At 41.9% G+C, this 17,093-nt stretch overlaps 1 long non-coding RNA gene across 1 annotated transcript in view; it reads left to right on the top strand.

The window, feature by feature from the left end:
* Positions 1–17,093, top strand: part of LOC148142161 (uncharacterized) — a 61,866-nt gene that overhangs the window by 7,153 nt on the left and 37,620 nt on the right. Inside the window, exon 2 of the long non-coding RNA XR_015752145.1 lies at positions 9,145–9,303. This is a non-coding gene — a long non-coding RNA (uncharacterized LOC148142161). The remainder of the gene's footprint in view (positions 1–9,144; positions 9,304–17,093) is intronic.

The raw sequence follows: 17,093 nt of genomic DNA, 5'->3' as shown, positions 1-17,093 counted from the left end.
TATATATGTAGAAGAAGGAGGTACAGGGGACAAGTTTAATCATTTATTTCTACAACACTAGGAAATAGAGGCTCAAGCGACAATAAGATTAAAATGTGAATTCTAGAAATCAGTTTTCCCATTTTGGAATGGGATTTTGATTGTGGTGCAAAAAGGGTAGAAAATGAGCCTAATCCAATGGAATTGGTTTCATATTTAGAGTAGGCACATTGTATAGCATGTATGGAATGGGTCTCATTATACAGAATAAGGCCCATTGGAATGAATCTCATTGTCTTGGAATGAATGTCCTGTACGGAAAAGCCCTCATTGTACAGAATAGGACTCAAAGTATGGAATGGATCTCATGGTATGGATTGGACTTTAGCATAAGGAAAAGGCACCTTTATATAGAATGGAGCCTCATTATAAAGACTGGATTCTTTTTTGTGTAAAATAGGCCTCATAATCCAAAAAAACATTTTCAGGAACATGTGTTGGTGCTGTTTGGTTCACTTGTTTTCCAAACAGAAAGTTTGAATCACTATCTCTGTGGAATTCTTGACCTGGTTAAATTGCTGCTGACAAGAGAAAGGAAATTGCTGATGCATTAGCTTTAACAATTTCTGAGTAAACCTTTGTTATTTTCTGAAAGGAAACATAGCCATTATCTTGAGGGCCATTTTCAAAAACACAAACTCCCTGCAGATAAAAGATTGAGTCAGCATTAATAACAGGAAAACAGTAGTTCGACAGGCAAATATCTCCAATAAAATTCCAGGGGAATTGTTATCAATAATATTTGTGGCATGCAACACTTGTGATAAACCATTCCGTTATTCCACACCCATCACTTTGGCACTTATGTAAATATTATACTAATTTTTCTTAGCAAATAGATGACAATTAAATGGAAATGGTAAACTGGTGTTGTTTTTGTATTCAATCAGTCACGCTGTTTTTGAATAAAATGTGCGTTGATTCCTTGTTATTAAAGGGAATCTCTATAACGACTAATCAAATTTGTCAGTAATGCTCCAAAATCTTTGCATGGAAAAGAATTTCTTTAGTGTGCAGGTCTGAGTAATAATGTTTCAGGGCAGGTGTTAGAAAATTTTTGCTGTGAATCAATTAACCCTCTGCTTACCAGTACAGCAGAGTAAGAAACAGCTGGAGTAAGAAAGCACAGTGGGGTGCAGGTGGGATCTTCCTAGTGTAAATAGGAGGAACTACGTATACACTTAATATCCACCCTGCCCCAGTAACAAGTTGGGAGGCATTTAATTATGGTGGGAACCTTGCCACTTTCTCACCTCTGCCTGAGCAATGAATACCCACTGAATGGTCTTGTGCTGCTGGTGTTTAACCAACAGTGGGAGAAACTTGCCACAGGGAACCCTGCAAAGAGGGGGTGGAAGAGGGTTGGGGATTTGGATTCTTCATCCAAAAGAATTCGATGTCTCTTCGAGGGAGCCAGCATCAGGAAGTGAGATGACTACATGTCACACTTCTGCCTGAATAAATAACCTCAATCACCAAACTCACTAAATGGGAGGACACATTCTTGCTTTTAACAGATCATGTACAATTTAGCCAATATAACCTATTATAATCTGCAACATACTTTGGAGATTAATCTTTCATTTCACAGTAATGCTTGTCTCACAGAATCTTACCCATTACCCATGGTAAGCAGTGTAATAAACAATCCGTTTCACAAAGTCCATCCTACAAAACCCTAACCCTTATTTTGTAATCAGAGTTCATATTTCACAACAGTGTATACTTTGCAGAACCCGACTCTTAACCCCAGGGCACAGGTCAGAAAAATTAGCTCCAGACAGAACATGGAGTCGAAATTTGGAGAGACCTCTGAAAAGGTTTATTTTACACATGAAGAGGATACCGTTCAAGCTGAAGGGAGTGAAATTGGCCATGGATGGCGACACAAACCTAATACAATTGCAGTGGTTATCCATTTTATACACCTTTTAAATTTGTACTTCTGTTGATTTCAAAAGAGTTGAATTTTGAGCATGTTGTATAACAGGCATCAAAAGTAATTCTACCAGTTTCTGTCTTGGCTTAAGTCCATGCATCACACCGTCCCCCCCTAATTTAGATGGAGAAAGCTTGCAAGAACATAAGAGGAAATAGGAGTAGGAACAGTGTGCTCTGCAGTGCCCTAAATCTCTGGTTAATCTTTTCCCTCAACTCCACTTTCATGCCCTTTCCCACATTCCTTGTTTTCTTCGTGACCAAACATTTCTATCAATATCCATCTTGAAAACATACAACTAGTAAGCCTTCTGGGATGGAGAATTCCTAGAATTCACAGCTCTGGAGTGCAGAAATTTATTGTCCTCTTAATCCTAAGTGTCTTGCCGCTGATGCTAAGACAGACTCAAAACTCTCCAGCCAACTGAACCAGCCACTAATTATCTGCACTGTCAAAATAATTTTATATGTTTCAAACAGAGAACCTCTCCTTTTAAATTGCTGTGAACATGTGCCCATTCTGTTTGTTTTCTCCTCATCAGCCAGTCCTTGCATCTCCCCCAATCAATAGACAGTTGTTCCTATGCTGGTGCCTTTGATTTATTCTCAATCTGATTGTGACATGAACATTGGCCCACATTTATTGCCCATCCTAACTGCAACTGTGCCCAGAAAGTTGAAAGGGCTATCAGATGGTACTTCGAAACGGTTGTGAGAAAGTTATGCCAGATCAAGCAAACTAAATATCCTAAATGAGACTCATAGGAGCTGTTGTGATTGGAGAAAGGGCCAGAGTTAGATATATAAAACAATGAACTGCAGATGCTGGATCTCTGAAACAAATGCAGACGTTGCTGGAGAAACTCAGCATGTCTAGCAATATCTGGTGATACTTCATCAGAACTTCTACTTTCAGATCAGAAATGTTAACTCTGTTTTCTCTCCACAGATATTGCCAGACTTGCTGAGTTTCTCCAGCAATTTCTGTTTTGTTCCATTGACTAACTGCTGTTTTGCACAGTTATGCCAGGTGGTTGTTACAATACTGGGGATTGATGTCTGGGTTTTCTTGAAAAGAGAGAGTTTACAACCGTGTGAGTAAAAACCAGTGACTCTTCTGTAACCAATTTCTAGCTCCATGTGATCTGCAATCATCTGCACTTACTGATAATGCAATCTAGCCATGAGTATATACTTATTGATGCCATATGCTACCTTGGATATGGTTAAAATTCTCTGTTCACCCCCTACTCAACCTTTTGTCACTTTGAGACTTTACTGAATAAAAATAATCTCCTGCATTTTGCTGTGTCGCAACATTGATGACCCTTCAAAAACAAAGTTCTTTAGGAAACCCTAAGGTGATGAAGGGCATTGTGAATTTGCATAGATTCCAGACCATTCAGACTGTTACATAACATCACAATATCTGGTGTAACAGGTCCTCGCTTTCAGTCATCCTCTGCCCAGTGTAACAGAGTCAGCATAGTCAGTTCAGTCAAACAGTTGTGTATATGTAATGTAACAGTAATAGTAAGCACAGGACCTAGTCTATGTCTAAGCCTGAGACATCACAACATTGTAAATGTTAATAAACTTCAAAAGTTAAAAAGCTTCAAGACATTTGTCTTTACAAGAACTCAGACTTTGTGGGTTTGTGTTACATGTGTAGTCATGCATTCAGGCCATATCTTATGGGCAGTGATGTTTCCCCAAGATACTGTGTCAAAAGGCTTGATATTATTTCAAGTTCTATCTTTCATCAGTTCAGCAATGGTGGAATAGTGCACAAAATCTTTCAGCTTCATTTAAATGCCAAAGTTTGCATGTTTTTGTTTCTGACTTGCATAATTGTTAAGAGAAGAATGCACAGCCCCATGGGACTTAGACTATGGGCTTGTCTGGGTGTCAGGGTAGTGACGGGAGCATTCAAAAGCCAAATGAAGGAGCTCTCAAGATTGTGCTTTGTTTGGGTAGTACATAGTGCCTTTGAAGGCCCTCATTTAACCTTACAGTACAGACTATGGGATGTTCTCAACAACAGTGTTAAAGTGTATTTGAACAATTGCTCCATCTGGGACTCTAGCAAAGACAAATTAATCCTATTGTAGCCTGCTGTTATTGTAGCAGCACAGTGATATGTCAGCAAATAATGCATAGAGCTGTTCCTGGGTCAGCTTTTCCATACAGCCTCCAAACCCTAAAAATAGCCAGGGTGAACAACAACAACCAGACATCATATATAGCACGCACAACAAAAAAAATCACAACTAAGATGATTCCTCATAAAGTCTGAGGAAGTTTGCCAAGAAAAACAAGTAAGCAAAGATTTTAATGTTAAATTCTTGTAGTGGCAACAACTATTCACATCAATGTTGGAGAGTGACATTCCTTCCAGACTCATTGGAGCCTGAATTGAGATAGATTTTAGACATTTCTAAAAAAAACCTCCTTGCTGCTAGCAAAACAAAACAATAAAAATTACAAGCATATGCAAAAGAGAAAGTATTTGTGGCTAATCATGCATACCCTTTATAAAATTAGTTATAACACCTCAGCTGATATATTAGGTGGTAATTTATGTGCTGCCATTAACACAAGTTTGGAGGTGAGGACGGGGCTTCATCAGGAAGAAGGACGGCAATTGAAACTTTGCAGCCTTTAACCTAATTAGGTCCATGGTGCAGAGACTGCCTTGCTACACCAATCCCCAACTCAATTAATGCTCAGTTAAGGACCTCATCTCACCGCCATTGATACGAAACCAGTCTCGGATAAGCCAGTGCCAGGTGGGAAGCACCACAAGCAAACATATGTTCATTGCTTGTCATCTTCTGGGGATGCTCCTTGTTCAAAGGTATTCCGCACCCAGTTGAGGGCTGGCATTGGGAAACACAAGTGTTGCCATTCCCTGTACACCTACCTCTGTCCACAACAAATATCTCAAAAACCTCCTCCTTCTAACACTCTTCAGAGTCTAAGGGTTTGACTAATGTCCAGGCCTCAGCTAGGTGTCTTTCCTCCAGCAGCCACCAACTCTCTGTGGGTACTCCTGAACAAAACACCCCTTGACATCCAATTGAAAAATGATAAAATGCTCTCCGTTCTTACGTTCGAGAGAGGCATTAAGTCACACCCACAGTGTGTCCTCTGGCGACTACAAGAACACTGAAGTGAACAAACTATAAATGATGAGTTACCCAAATTGTTTTGTTCTTGTGAAGTCTCCAGATTAAATAGAGTACAAAACTAAAAACCACTTAAATCATAAGAGCTTTTGAGAACATCACACTCCCGCCTCAGCATCATGCTTTGACAAAAGGCCTGTGTTTCCACCAACCTCAGATACCTTCAGATGCACTTTAGCAATTGAGGAAACTTTCATGGCCTTGTGGGTAATGGTAAGGGAGACACTGGAAGTGACCAAACATTGAGAAGGATTGTGCAGAATGTCCCGTTCATAGATCCGCACAATAGAAGAAAATCAACTAATTAGTAACTAACCATCTCTCACTCAAAAGTTAAGTCATTGAAACAATGTCAATTTTTTGTTTTTAGCATGCTACATAGAACATAGAACAGTACAGCATAGTACAGGCCCTTCAGCCCTCAATGTTGTGCCGACCTTTTATCCTAATCTAAGACCAAATTAACTTGTAGACCCTTCATTTAAGATCTTCCATGTGCTTATCCAAGATTTGCTTAAATGTCCTCCATGTATCTGACTCTACTACCACTGCTGGCAGCGTATTCCACATACCCACTACTCTCTCAGTAAAGAACCGACCTCTGACACCTCCCCTAAACCTTCCTCCAATCACCTTAAAATTATATCCCCTGTGGTAACCATTTCTGCTCTGGGAAACTTCTCTGACTATTCACTCTATTTATGCCTCTCATCATCTTGTACACCTCTATCAAGTCACCTCTCATCCTTCTTCACTCTAATGAGAAAAGCCCTAGCTCCCTCAACCTTTCTTCATAAGACATGCCATTCAGTCCAGGCAGCATCCTGGTAAATCTCCTCTGCACCCTCTCTAAAGCTTTCATATTCTAAAATGGATAAAATTATTAGGTGGAATGTTTCCATTTGCAGTTGAGTGAGTGAGATTCGGGGCACCAGTCCATCATGCCCTGGAGTGACTTTTTCACGCAATCTTCTGCTTTTCATCTCATTAATGAAGCAGTTGGGTCTTTTGGTGGTCATTTTTAGAATCATGGAGAAGAAGAGGTGGAAGTGCGACCACTGGCAGGATCCTCAGGTGCTTATGATATCATGCCATCTTTAAAGTGTGAATACACATCACCCCAGACTCTGCAAGCCAGGAACCGGCCCTCATACTGTGCTGCTTCCCCTATATCACCAAGGACATGGTACAGAAAGCAAAAGCTTGCACTCTACCTCCAGGTCACTGTCCATGAAGTACTGATGGTTGACTTGGTGAGTAGAGGTCTAGCCTTTTCACTGCAGATCACAAAGGAGGCAAAGCCATGGCACATAATTAGCCTGGACAGAGATAGCTTCCCGAGCTACATTACCCTTAACATTGTTATCTTTTGTGTGAAGCTCCAAGGATACTGCACAGCAGCAAATTCCAAAACCAGAAGTCAACACTCAGAACTGTATTGGTATTGCTGAACTGGGAGCAGTTGCTCATTTCAGAGGGAATGTTGGGCCTGAGCAGTGTTGTGTCATGAGTTAAACGGAAACACCTAGCAGCACAACAGAACGTGAATGATCTGCGCTCCACAAGGCCAAGTGCCAGCAGCTACTCGCTGCTACTTCATGTACACAGCCATTGCCACTCACTCTAACCCTGCCACTGCACACATTTCTCACCAAGGCTCCTGGACTAAACGTCTTGCTATTGCATGCAGCATGTCCACTCAACAGCTCTCACCCACTTCATCTGCCCAAATTACCAATCCAGCCTGCCCTCTGCACTACTGACTCACTCACTGGGGACAGCATACCACCTCTCTTGTTCTTGCATCACTACTTCCATCAACGACCATCATACACAATCCCTCCCATTTGTCACGTTGTAGGAAATGTTAGCTCAAAACCAACGGGGGTTCTAGGAGGTATAAGGCTCTTCCCCCCTCTTGAGGAGCAAATATTCAATTTGAACAGAGAAGAGCCCGGCCATACATGTGGGGATGGGAGACGTCAATAGGGAACCAACCGAGTAAGTTTCATTGTGCTGTGCTGCTCTCTCATTCACACCCAATGTTCACTCAGTCTGAATCTGCACACTTTTTTTTATCCCTTTTACACAATATAGTTTCCTCCCATCTTTTATTGAGGGGCCAGCAACAATTGGTGAACTTCCATTCAGAACAGGCCAGTGCTGGAAACCCTCAGCTCTGAGGAGGAAGCCACTTAACCATCAGAGGATGCACCCTCTTACCTCAGTGCATTCTCTGCCAAGATTGGACTCAGAAGCAAAATCCGGTGAACACATCGCTGGCTCTCCTCTACAGCTGATCAAGGAAGAAACTCCCCATGTCTCTGCCGCTCAGAGAACTGCCAGAGACAAGACACCTGCTCAGACCCAGGCAGAAGACTGTGTATGCTGAAAATATGAAGTAGAAACAGGAACTGCTGGAGAAATGCAGCAGGTTTAGCCTGCAATCCATTATGATTCTTCTTTAGAACTGAAGATGACAAATAACACACTGCCTCCACTGAGTTTTGCTGTTGCTATCATGTATGGTGAGGCAGGAAAACTGAGTCAACTTCCACATTATGGACCTATTTGTTAACGGTGCATCTTTTAAAAATGAGATGATTGAATTTGACAAGAGGCTGTCATTAGTCACATTTAATGTAGCATTTGTTTGAGTTTTAGGGACTGGAGTTCAGAGATGTTATGACACACATCTGGAGCATGTGGGACTTGAACCCAGACCTCCCTGACTCAAAGGTGGGGACTCTGCCAGTGTGCTGTACTATCTTTATATTGGTAGAGGACATGACAGAGTGAATTGCAAATTTCACATCAATAGTTTTAGTGAAGCATAGGTGTTAAGAGTTTCAAAAGCAAGCCAGGTGAATGGAGTTAAGCTCGGTCTTGATCTCCTCTAAAGGGAGGAGGAGAATGGCCTCCTCCTGTTCCTACAGCAGCATTCTTTGTCTGTTTACTATGTGCATGACTGACAGCTTAGTTTGATTTTGTAAGTCATGGTTCTGACTTATTTTGTTCTGCTTAAACTTTGAAAGCTATCGATGATAAGTCTGAGAGAATATTTCCCTTTGATGGAGAGATCAATGACCAGGGAACAGAGATTTAAGGTAAAGGGCTGGACATTTAGAGGAAATGTGAGGAAAAACATATTCACCCAGAGGCTAGTGGGAATCTGGACCTCAATGTCCATAAAGGTGGTAGCGGCAGAAACTTACACCATACTTAACGTTATAGAGGTTTATAAAATCATGATGGGTATAGATAAGGTGCATGGCAGGAGTCTGTTCCGTAGGATGGGGGAGTTTCAAGACTAGGGGGGTATATTTTTAAGGTGAGAGGAGGAAGATTTAAAATAAGACATGGGGTAATATTTTTACACAGGGTGGTTCTAGTGTGGAATGAACTTCCAGAGGAAGTGATGAATACAGATAGTTACAATGTTTAAAAGGCATTTGGATAAATACATGAGTAAGAAGTGTTTGGAGGGTTATGGGCCAAGCGCAGGCAGGTGGGACTAGTTTAGTTTGGGATTACAGTTAGCATAGACTGGTTGGAGTCCGTGCTGTGTGACTCTATGACTCGAAGTGTCTACATATGCACTTATGATGATGAGGCATACAAGGATATGGACCAAGTGATGAAAAATGTGATTAGAATAGTTGGGGATTGTCTTTGACCATTGTGGATGTGATGAGTGTTGACCTTTCTCACTATGTGACTAATGCCACAGTTCTTCTAATATCAAGAGGCTTCTTGGAGGAACATAGCAAAATAATGTATTGCACGGTTAGTATTAGGAGATACTTGCTCACATCTAGGATTAATATTAATGTCAGTAATGTGGGGTTTCTGCCTCCAGTTTTCTACATTCAAGGGAGTAAGATAGGGCCTGTAAAGTATTGTAGTTTTTTCCGCTTGGATTAGTTTACATGAGGTAATCAGCTACATATTTATTCTCTTACTTTTATGTGTTTGTTAGATCTGGTGAGGCTATGAAACATATCCACTGCATTGGCCACAGTGATGAGGATTTCTGTTTGATCCCCGAACTGGTGACATTACCAAATATCTGATTCATAGGAAAGATGAGTTCTCCTTCGTTAAACATTGGCATGAAAGATGACAGAAATTATCTGAGGTAAAGACTCAAAAATGTAACAGCTTCATTCTTCCTCACCATCCCCCCCACCACCGCCCCCATATCCCCCCAAAAGTCCTTGCCATTTGCTGTTTTCGTGAAACAGTCTCATCTCTGAAATTAAAACTGGGGATTATGGGTACAACATATGGAAAACCTTGAGACTTCCGTTTGCTTTTAAATATTTTACATTTTCTCATGTTTTCTGCAAGATGTTTAAGTGCAAAGCTTTTTTTATTCCCAGTGGTAATGATTAACAAATTAGATTTCTGTGGGAGATGCAAATTGTTATTTTAGAGGATACTTAAGTTATGCCTCATGCAAACTGAAAGAACTGCAGACACTGTAAATCAGAAACAAAAACACAAGTTGCTGGAAAAGCTCAGAACTAGTTCTGAGGAAGGGTCACCAAACCCGAAACATAAACTTTGATTTCTCTGCTTAGATGCTGCCAGACCTGTTGAGCTTTTCCAACAACATCTGTTTTTATTTTTCAAGCAGTTTGCCTCATCAGTAAAAAGCACTTAGCTCTTTATATGCTCCAGAAGCATTTTATGTCAAAATTTTATTAGGAATTTGGATGAATTAGTTATAAAATCAAACATTACCTCGCACAGACATCAAAAGGTTTTGTGATAGAGAAAATGTAATAGCGTGGTTGCAGTGTGCACCATCTACAAGTATGTTACTAACCTGGAAGGACAAGGGCCACAAGTGCTTGCGAACAACACCGCCTACAAGTTCCCTTCTCCACCACCCACACTATCTTGACTTGGAGCTATATCACTGTGCCATAATATCATGTGGTCAAAATCCTGGAATTCTTTCCCTAACAGACTCTGAGAATTCTGACAGCCACAATTCAATAAGGCAGCTCATTACTCACTTCCTGAGAGGCTTTAGGATGGGCGGTAACAAATGCAGCCTTCCCAATTAAGGTCCTATCCTGTGAACAAAGTCAAAAAGAATTTGGTGTTCATCAGCACAGGAATAATTGACTAGATTAGAATTGATTAAAAAATCCATTGTAGTATTCAATGTTCAATCTGATTTCAGAATAGCAGTTCTGAATCATGAACTATCTTCCATGTTGTTTTACGCAAAGACTAATTACATCCAGATTACAATATATCCAAATTAGGTGGATTGCTTTCTGAAAATTACATTTTTGGATGTAGAATGTTAGTGATTTTAAATGTGTCATGTGGTTAGTGTCGAGTTCTTTAAAGAGATGGCAACTTAAGAATCATTGTCCTCAATGCTTTCCACAACTGCAGTATTCCCCTGTGGCATCTCTGGGTCTAATGTAAACTAAATGATGAAGTTGATTGCCAGTTTTTAATGACAATTCCAGTATTGTTGTAGCGTGCAAATACCAGAATTGGAGACGGTGTACTAGATTAACACTGGTCTTTTTTTCATCCAGAATTGTCTATGTTCCTAAGACTGGCATTGGAACATAAAGCATGGATTATTAGCAGAACGCAATATGTTTTATACTAAAATGCTTGCTTGCCTCTCATGATTTTATGTCATGGAAAACTTAACTAAAGATTTCTTGTTAAATGCACATACACTGAATTTTTATTATGACCAATCTAACAAGCTCCTATTATAGCCATATCAAAATCAGTATTTAATATCTCTACACTCCATTAACTAAAATTTACTTGATCTACTGCCAGCACCTTGAATATAAATTCTCTACAATTTGCAGGAGAAGGAGATGTACATTCCATTTGTTCCAATTTTCTTATTGACTCACCTGACATTTGCCTTAAACTTGTCTTAAAAGGAAGTTTTAAACTCCAAACTGTATTTGCTGACTGTGATTTACATTCTTAGGATTCATTCTGGGACCAGCTCGTGAACTTTGCTTGAACCATTATCCACAGTAAAACCTATTTGAAGCCGGAATAGTCCGAATTCTGTACAAAGCTAGAATATGTTGTAATATACCTGCCAACAGTTTTGGAACCTGTTAAAGCCTTTTGCTTGTATTTATGAGGCGCCTTATTACACCATTCAAACTAACCTCTAAGACTGGGGATCCAAACCTCATTCCAGAGACTTGAGCAAGTAAATGAGACCAATGTCACAGTGCAGTACTGAGGAAACACTGTATTGTCAAAGGTGCAGGGTTTTGGAGAATGTTAAACTGAGACCTTATTTGCCCTCTCAAATGTAATGTTAATTGTTCCATTGAATTTAAAGGAATAGCAGGGGAGCAAGGAATGGTGCTCCATAAACATCTCTCAAAACAGACTATGTTGTCACTTGCTATTTATGGAGCCTTACTGCACACAACATGGCTACCACATTTCCCTCCCATACAACAGTGACTACACTTCAAGAAAGTACTTCATTGTCGCTGAATCTTTTATAATGATATGAGGTAATTGAGGTACTTAAATAAGTGTTAACTTTTTTCAAAAAGATCTAAACATTCTTCACATAAAATTAATTAATTTAAAGCACAGTGACAAATATGGAGTCGTTTTGCACAAAGCAAGGTGCCAAAAAGAGCAATAAGTTCAAGTTCTAAATCATATGTTTCTGGTGTTGTAGCTAGACAGATGAATCTTGGTTGGAATATCACAAGAACACAGGGAGAGAGGTACAGGAGGAGGATTACTCAACCTCCTAATCCAGGACGATCATTCAATCTGAAGTGTTTTCTGACATCACAGTTCAATGACCTACCTCTAATGTTAAAGTTTCGCTCGCTTGAAGTCCCTCGTTTTCCATTTGTATTTACCCTGGTTATCTAAAATTCTAACAAGATGAAAGTTCAGTGACAAAACAATAGGCTCTGAAGACTGGAGCTTAGACTTGAGGCTGGATTGGAATTAATAGTTGACTAAATCTGGAAAGTGAAATTTCATACTCTCTATGTTGAGAATATAGAGAATGATTCTTTTTATCTAGTTTCATCTTTTATTGAGGACTGAATTGGGAGAAGGACCATTTTACAACAAAGGACTGTGAAAGGAATTACAGCACTTTTAAAAACCATGCTACTGAAACTCATGTTTACATTGCTGCTTTGCAAGTGGGGGAAGGTAAAAAGATGATACAGCATCAGGGTGAGAGTACAAAGTGAGATGCAGTCAACAACAAGCTGATTGGTTTGCATTTACATTCAAATTTTGAACTTACACTCAAAATCATTGATGTCAAAGGTCATCAGTGTGATGACAACTCTGACTCGTGGGTAGCCGAACAGCTTGTGGTTGCGGACAATACTGGCAGAAGTCCTCAAACATCTGGAAGGGGGAGGTGCTGTGTGCCTGACCCTGTAGCAAAATACCTGAAGATATAGAAAGCCAATGTTTTCCTCCACAGTAGCTGTTAGCTGTTGCTTTGACTAATATACGAGAGACTTTACAATTTGTGAACCAGTCACTATGTATCGCCTGTGAAGAAGTGAAAGAACTCAAAGGAAGAGCTCAGAAGTAATGTACCATGGAAACCACAGGAACTTTTCAATCGAATCATCGGGACTTGTGTCTTGAACTGTTTCCCCAGAATTTTATACAGCTCCATCTACAGCATCATTGTTTTTATATGTTTGTGTAGTGTGGTTTTCGAGGATCTTAGCGTTTTAACTAGTAGAGTTATATGTTAACAGTTCACTGTTGTTTACCTGTAGATATAATCTACTTATTTGTTACAAATAGTTGTTCTTATTAAGTACAGAATTCTGGTGCATATTTTCTGCTAACCTGAGTCTATCAAACAGAGAAATTTAGGACTTTGCGTACTTTGATAAAGAGAAATTAACTTTTGTGACGACACTGGGATTAGCACAGCTTGACTTCTAGTGCACTAGCCCATGAGATTTAACAAAGATATAAAGAGAAAGATTGGAAATCTGAAAGAAGTCCATATATGGCAGGAATGTCAACATCTGAAAGATAGCCATTAGTTTGGTCTTTTAATCACAATGTCCTGAAAGTATAGATCTTTTGGAACTGTTGTGGGGAAAAATCACCAGCCTCAGAGTTAGAGTCAGGGTTCAATGACAGAGTTTATTGTACAAGGAAACACCAGAGCTCCGGGGAGAGAAAGACACCAACAGCACAGTGGTCAGCTGCGAGTCTTCTCTCAACCCGGAGCACATGTCAGGATACTTTTATACATTTTGTAACATAATAGGTCAGTGATGAGGTTATTGCCTTTGTAATATAGTTTGTTTATTGTAAATATTGTAGAATCTTTGATCGTTTCGGTTCAGTCATTGTCAGTTCTAGTGCATTGTTAATTTCAGTTTCAATGTCTGCAAGGAAGTCCATTGCTGTAGTAATGGGCACTAATTGCTCTTCCTGAGATGGACGATTACTGCAGCCCTGGCTATCAGCGTTTTGTACTGAGTCCGTATCAAACAGTTAGCATTTCCATCAAAGCTGTTGGCTGGACCCAGACACTTCGGCGGGCAGTATACACTACTCGTGTCTATTCTCTCTCCCACCCACCTTAAACTAATCAACCAGGTTGTGAGTGCATTGTGGCCCCAGGCAGTGTCTGTATTTGCTCTGCTGTCTCTCTCCATATTGTGGTCCAGCGGCCAACCTGTGTGTCAGCGGCCATCTAGTGTGTCCATGTGTCTAGTGTCACCCTGCCCCGTGCCATCTCCCATTTCACTCCCCCCTTTGTGGTCAAGGAGGTGACTCCCCCCTTTGTGGTCAAGGAGATCTCCCGCAGACCACCCAATTTACATGTAGAGGTAGGTGATCTCTAGGAACTCCCCCTCCCGAGGGTATAATGGAGTGCCAATTTCATTGGGGGCTCTTTTGTGGTGACACTCACTGCTGGCACAGTTATCGGCAGTAGCACCTTACAGCAGAGCTTTAAACACCTGAGGCCCACACAGAATACTAGCATGAGTGCAGTGAGGAGAACTACCCCGTGTGCCAAATGCGGTCCCCAAGATCTACCTATTAACCAATTTAGCCAGCTGTCTGTAATTGTGGCTCCCTGTTGAAAATTATCTAGCTGGTCTCAGATATTCATGATGGCTTCTGTAATGTTATAAGAGGCATCAATAACATGGGTGATACAATTGTCACCAATAATTGTACAAACTCCCCCTTGCTGTGCTAATTGATAATCCACTGCGTAACATGTCTGCTGTGTGTAGAGTCTGAGTTCAGCCAACTCTCTGTTAATTGGTTCCAGAGCTTTTGAGGTATTACTGCCTAAGATAGTCAGGCCACATACAAGGTAATTTTGGTTTTTAGCACTGACAACCCCTGCAGTGCCCCCCCAAAGATAGAGATCCCAAGAATCCATATCCCAGTGATGACCCCAAAGTGGTGGGGGCCTGCCAGTCAGCACAGAACTCCTGGCTGATGGAGCGGGTCACTATCCTTCTCCAAATATGTCCCCCGCTGGGGCATGGTACAGTAAGGGATGCAATTGTCCCTGCTGTGAACAATTTTGGGAGGTCTGGGGTGTCTGTTGCATAAGTCCCCTTAAATAGAAAAACAAATCCCTTCGCCGCTTGGAAACATACATTGTCCTGACCTTCCGTCTGTCAGTACGTCCCTGTCACCCATGATCCCCCGGGTGTACCCCAAGCTGGTAAATATCGAACAGGTACAACTATGTGGCGGAGCTGGCATGGGTGCCAATGCACTGGTCACATATGAATTGTCTGCCCGCGGTCACATTCGAGCATGCCTGCTCACTGCAGGTGCGGGTAAACTGTCCCCTGGTGACTGTACAATGCTGATGAGTGCACTGAGTCTGGACGCATGACTCCATTTTGGGAACCAGGGCATGAAAGCATCCCCATCCCTGCCCTGTGAAACAGAGTAGGTAATTACTGGGTTTTAGATGGGTCTTCTCTTCCCTAGCCTAGGGGCCTGGCCCCATGGGCCAGCTAACCTTACTAACTGCACACATCTACCCTGGAGTCCCCATTTATATTTTCCTATCTGCCCCTTACACGGCGCTCCCACGGTCGTGATGGGTAAACATCAGGGTGGCCACAAATAGGGATTCTACTGATCACGCCAGTGGGTAGCAGACAGTTCGGTTCCCAGTCAAGCTTACGTGGGTTTTATAGAAGAGGTTATCCTCAAATCCTAAGATGCTCCTGACAGTTGCAGCACTTAAATACAGTGAAATACATAGAGGTTTTTATGTTTTGCAGTTAAATAAAGTTATCAGTCAAAGTCTTTGTTTTCGTCAGGAGGTGCAGTCGTGCCTCTGTGTGGTTTGTTCTGTTATGTTTTCGGTATTCCCCCCATCGACCCCGCCCCCACCCTCCTCCCCGGGATGATCGTCTTGTCTGCCGTTCCTGTCTGCACCTGGGGAATTGTCAATGACATTACTTTGGTTATAGGAGTCTTTCATGGTTTTAGTTGGGTCCAGTGCTTCCATGTGCCTTTTCCTTAATATCTGTGCAGGCCCAGGTGTCCCCACTTATTACCGCGTCGTATGGCCCATTCCATTTTGGGGCAAAGCCTGGTTTGTCGGGCAGTGCTCACACCAGGACACAGCTTCCTGCTGCTGGGACCTCAGGGAGGATTTCAAGTTCCCCTCCTTTGTCCTTTTTGTCCTGTTTGTTAATTACAGATTTTCGCATCCCTTTCAATTGGGTGCTTAATTCCATTACATACCACCAAATTTTGTCTTTTAATGGACCCACATCGGTGCCACCTGTGATTATTGTCTCTGGAAATTCCATTTCTCGCCCGGTCATTAATTCAAAAGGTGTTAGCCCGGTTGCCTGATTTGTGGTGGCTCTTAATCTCATTAGTAATGTTGGCAGCATTTCAGCCCATGTTCTGCCTGAGCTTTGCATAGCCTTAGCTAAAGTATTTTTGAGTGTTCTATTCATTCTCTCTACCATCCCTGAGCTCTGGGGGTGATAGGGAATGTGAAATTTTTGTCTAATGCCAAGTAATTGGCAGACAGTCTTCATGGAGAAAGTGAGGTCTGCAGATGCTGGAGATCAGAACTGAAAATGTGTTGCTGGAAAAGCGCAGCAAGTCAGGCAGCATCCAGGGAACAGGAGAATCGACGTTTCGGGCATAAGCCCTTCTTCAGGAATGAGGAAAGTTTGTCCAGCAGGCTAAGATAAAAGGTAGGGAGGAGGGACTTGGGGGAGGGGCGTCGGAAATGTGATAGGTGGAAAGAGGTCAAGATGAGGGTGATAGGTCAGACTGGGGTGGGGGCGGAGAGGTCGGGAAGAAGATTGCAGGTTAGGAAGGCGGTGCTGAATTCGATGGATTTGACTGAGACAAGGTGGGGGGAGGGGAATGAGGAAACTGGTGAAATCCAAATTCATTCCTTGTGGTTGGAGGGTTCCTAGGCGGAAGATGAGGCGCTCTTCCTCCAACCGTCGGTTTGTTGTGGTCTGGCGATGGAGGAGTCCAAAGACCTGCATATCCTTGGTGGAGTGGGAGGGGGAATTGAAATGTTGAGCCACAGGGTGGTTGGGTTGGTTGGTCAATTTCAATCCTCCCACTTCCTCCAAACGAAAGGAGTAGCCATGGGCACCTGCATGGGCCCCAGCTATGCCTGCCTCTTCATAGGATATGTGGAACAATCCATCTTCCGCAACTACACTGGCCCCACCCCCCACCTTTTCCTCCGCTACATCGATGACTGTATCGGCGCCGCCTCGTGCTCCCACGAGGAGGTTGAACAGTTCATCCACTTCACCAACACCTTCCACCCCGACCTCAAATTCACCTGGACAGTCTCAGATTCCTCCCTCCCCTTCCTCGACCTTTCTATTTCTATCTCAGGCGACCGAATCAACACGGACATCTAGTACA

Source organism: Chiloscyllium plagiosum, unplaced genomic scaffold (assembly GCF_037043375.1).
Source record: "Chiloscyllium plagiosum isolate Xiang-an unplaced genomic scaffold, Cpla_swu_hap1 HiC_scaffold_30, whole genome shotgun sequence".
NCBI lineage: Eukaryota > Metazoa > Chordata > Chondrichthyes > Orectolobiformes > Hemiscylliidae > Chiloscyllium > Chiloscyllium plagiosum.
This window is presented reverse-complemented; position numbering and strand designations above follow the sequence as displayed.